Here is a 4,152-nt window from a genome sequence, read left to right as displayed (position 1 = left end):
TATGTAGTATTAGTAATATTACATATTACTATTATTACATATTACTGATATATGTAGTATTAGTAATATTACATATTACTATTATTACATATTACCTATTACTACAAAAAATTCAAAAATTATCTGGGTGTAGTGGCACATGCCTATAGTCCCAGCTACTCGGGAGGCTGAGGTCGGGGGATTGCTAGAGCCCAGGAGGTTGCAGTGAGCTCTGATGGTGCCACTGCACTCCATCCTGGGCAGCAGAGTGCAACGCCATCACTAAATGATAAGCTGCAAACTTGGAGAAAAATACATGATAAGGGATTTGTATCCAGAATATATAATGGGCCAGCCGCGGTGGCTCACGCCTGTAATCCCAGTGCTTTGGGAGCCCGAGGCAGGTGAATAATTTGAGGCCAGGAGCTCAGGACCAGCCTGGCCAACATGGTGAAAGCCTGTCTCTACTAAACATACAAAAATTAGTTGGGTGTGGTGGCGTGTGCCTGTAATCGCAGCTACTTGGGGAGACTGAGGCAGGAGAGCCGCTTGAACCCAGGAACCAGAGGTTGCAGTGAGCCAAGATTGCGCCACTGCACTCCAGCCTGGGCAACAGAGGGAGACTCCCTGTTAAAACATAAATAAATAAAATAAATAAAAAACAGAATATGTAGTGAATCCTTAAAACTCAATAATCAGGAGACAAACAACTGGAAAGGGAGGGTTTCTGTCCTCTCTACAGCTGTGTTCTTGTTATTGTATTTCCATTCCAGCCACACCAGCAAAAAAAGTCATATCCTGCCTCAGGGCCTTTGCACTTGCAGTTCCCTCTGCCTGGTTTGATTTTTCCTACTTCCTACCTCCTAACTCGTAGCTGGCTCCTTCTCATCCTTCAGGCCTTTCTGAGATGTCACTTCTTCAGAGAGGCCCGTCCCGACCCCAGCATGGTGCAATCTAGTTCATGTAGCCATTTAGTCATATGTTCAATGATTCACTCAATGAACTGTTTTTTTTTTTTTTTTTTTGAGATGGAGTCTCGCAGTGTTGCCCAGGCTGGAGTGCAGTGGTGCCATCTCGAGTGCTAATTTTTTGTATTTTTAGTAGAGACGGGGTCTCACCGTGTTAGCCAGGATGGTCTCGATCTCCTAACCTCCTAATCTGCCCGCTTCGGCCTCCCAGAGTGCTGGGATTGGATTATAGGCATGAGCCACCACACCCGGCTAATTTATATATTTTTTATTTTTATTTTTTCTGAGACGGAGTCCCTCTCTGTTGCCCAAGCTGGAGTGCAGTGGTGCGATCTCGGCTGACTGTATCCTCTGCCTCCCAGGTTCATGCAATTCTCCTGCCTCAGACTTCCCAGTAGCTGGGACTACAGGTGTGTGTCACCACGCCCAACTAATTTTTTGTATTTTTAGTAGAGACAGGGTTTCACCAAGTTGACCAGGCTGGTCTTGAACTCCTGACCTCAGGTGATCCACCCACCTCAGCCTCCCAAAGTGTTGGGATTACAGGCGTGAGCCACCGTGCACAGCTTAATAAACATTTACTAGGCATTTACAGTGTGCCAGGCCATCTCCTCAGTCCTGAAGACAGAGCGAACAAAGTAGATAAAAATCCCTGCTCTAGCCAGGCATGGTGGCTCATGCCTGTGTTCCCAGCACTTTGGGAGACCAACGCAGGAGGATCCCTCAAGCCCAGGAGTTCGAGTCCAGTCTGGGCAACATAGTGAGACCCCCCCAGTCTCTACAAAGAAATTAGCCGTGGGCTGGGCGCAGTGGCTCATACCTGTAATTGTAGCACTTTGGGAGGCCAAGGTGAGCACATTGCTTGAACCCAGGTGTTCCAGACCAACCTGGACAACATAGCGAGACCCCCATCTCTACAAAAAAATAACAAAATTTATCTGGGGGTGGTGGCATGTACCTGTAGACCCAGCTGCTTGGGAGGCTGAGGTGGGAGGATCTCTTAAGCCAGGGAGGTGGAGGTTGCATTAAGCTGAGATTGTGCCATTGCACTCCAGCCTGGGCAACAGAATGAGACCCTGTCTCACCAAAACAAACAAACAAACAAACAAAAATTAGCTGAGCTTTCTGATATACACCTGTAGTCTCAGCTACTTGGGAGACTGAGGTGGAAGATAGCTTGAGCCTAGGAGATTGAGGCTGCAGTGAGCTGTGATTGCCCTATAGGACCCTGGCCTGGGCGACAGAGCAAGACTTCGTCTCAGGAAAACACCAGGCTAGGCGCGGTGGCTCATGCCTGTAACCCCAGCACTTTGGGAGGCCGAGGTGGGTGGATTTACTTGAGGTCTGGAGTTTGAGACCAGTCTGGTGAACATGGTAAAATCCTGTCTCTACTAAAAATACAAAAATTAGCCAGGTGTGGTGGCAGGTGCCTGTAATCCCAGCTACTCGGGAGGCTGAGGCAGGAGAATTGCTTGAACCCAAGAGGTGGAGGTTGCAATGAGCCAAGATCCCACCACTGCACTCCAGTCTGGGTGACAGAGCAAGACTGTCTCAAAAAAAAAAAAAAAAGATGAATTAAATATAGTTTATGTCAAATAAGTGGTGTGATTTTAGTTTGTGTGTGTGTGGTTTAAGGAAGAGAAATGGAAAGTATTGGGCCAGGCGCGGTGGCTCATGCCTGTAATTACAGCATTTTGTGAGGCCGAGGCAGGTGGATCATCTGAGGCTGGGAGTTCAAGACCAGCCTAACCAACATGGAGAAACCCCATCTCTACTAAAAACATAAAATAGGCTGGGCGCCGTGGATCACTCCTGTAATCCCAGCACTTTGGGAGGCCAAGGCAGGTGGATCACCTGAGGTCGGGAGTTCGAGACCAGCCTGACCAATACGGTGAAACCCCGTCTCTACTAAAAATACAAAATTAACCAGGTGTGGTGGCGCATGCCTGTAATCCCAGCTACTAGGGAGACTGAGGCAGGAGAATCGCTTGAACCCAGGAGGCGGAGGTTGCGGTGAGCTGAGATTGCACTATTGCACTCCACCCTGGGCAACAAGAGTGAAACTCTGTCTCGAAAAAAATATGTTATGGTTAAAATTTTAGCTGGGTTGGTCGGGGAGGCATCTCTGTGGTGGTGACATTTGAGCAGAGACCTGAAGGTGGGAAGGAGAAGCCGCTGCAAATCTGGGCTGGAGAAACAGCCTGTGCAAAGGCCCTGAGGCAGGACTGTGTCTGAGTTTTTTGTGTTTTTTGTGGGTTTTTTTTTTTTTGAGATGGAGTCTTGCTCTGTTGCCCAGGCTGGAATGCAGTGGTGAGATCTCGGCCCTCACTGCAAACTCCATCTCCCAGGCTCAAGCGATTCTCCTGCCTTAGCCTCCCAAGTAGCTGGGATTATAGGCACCCACCACCACACCTGGCTAATTTTTGTATTTTTATTAGAGATGGGGTTTTGCCATGTTAGCCAGGCTGGTCAAGAACTCCTGACCTCTAGTGATCCGCCCACCTTGGTCTCCCAAAGTGCTGGGATTACAGGCGTGAGCCACCTTGCCTGGCCTGTGTGAGATTTTTAGGGAATAGTGAGGAGGCCATTGTGGCTGGAGCAGAATTAGTGAGGGGGGAAGGGGAGGTCATGGGACAAGACCTGTGAGCTGCAGTGAGGACTTTGGATTTTGCCCAGAGTAATGTGGGATCCATAGAAGGTTCTGAGCAGAGGTAGGACTTAACCTCATTCAGGTGTTTCCAAGCTCCCCCTGGCAGCCATTGAAGAAAGACTAGGGGTTGAAAACAGGACGGGGGTACCAGGGCGGAGGTGAATGCAACCAGTCCTGGCTAGGGATGAGGGGAGCTGGCCAAGGAGTTGGTAAGAAGTAGACAGATTCTGGACAGATTTTGGCAGCAAAGCTGATTTGAGGTGCAAAGGAAAGAGTGAATGATCCCATAAATTTTGACCTTGGGGTGTCCCCACCACAGCAGTGGGGACGGGTGCACCGGTGCACGCTGGTGCACAGTAAGTTTCATCTTTGCCATTCTGTGTCTCCCATCTCTTTTAGGGTATCAGTCTTTCTTCTTCTTCTTTTTTTTTTTTTCTGAGACAAGAGTCTCGCTCTGTCACCCAGGCTGGAGTGCAGTGGCGCAATCTCGGCTCACTGCAAGCTCTGCCTCCTGGGTTCACGCCATTCTCCTGCCTCAGCCTCCCGAGTAGCTGG

The 4,152-nt window shown here is 49.0% G+C and overlaps 1 protein-coding gene across 3 annotated transcripts in view; it reads left to right on the top strand.

Annotated features, from left to right (window-relative positions):
• Window positions 1-4,152, top strand: part of PDE4A (phosphodiesterase 4A, cAMP-specific) — a 63,628-nt gene that overhangs the window by 26,107 nt on the left and 33,369 nt on the right. The gene's annotated exons all lie outside the window — the stretch shown is intronic.

This window comes from Colobus angolensis, unplaced genomic scaffold (assembly GCF_000951035.1).
Source record: "Colobus angolensis palliatus isolate OR3802 unplaced genomic scaffold, Cang.pa_1.0 Scaffold39, whole genome shotgun sequence".
In the NCBI taxonomy this organism is placed as follows: Eukaryota; Metazoa; Chordata; class Mammalia; order Primates; family Cercopithecidae; genus Colobus; species Colobus angolensis.
This window is presented reverse-complemented; position numbering and strand designations above follow the sequence as displayed.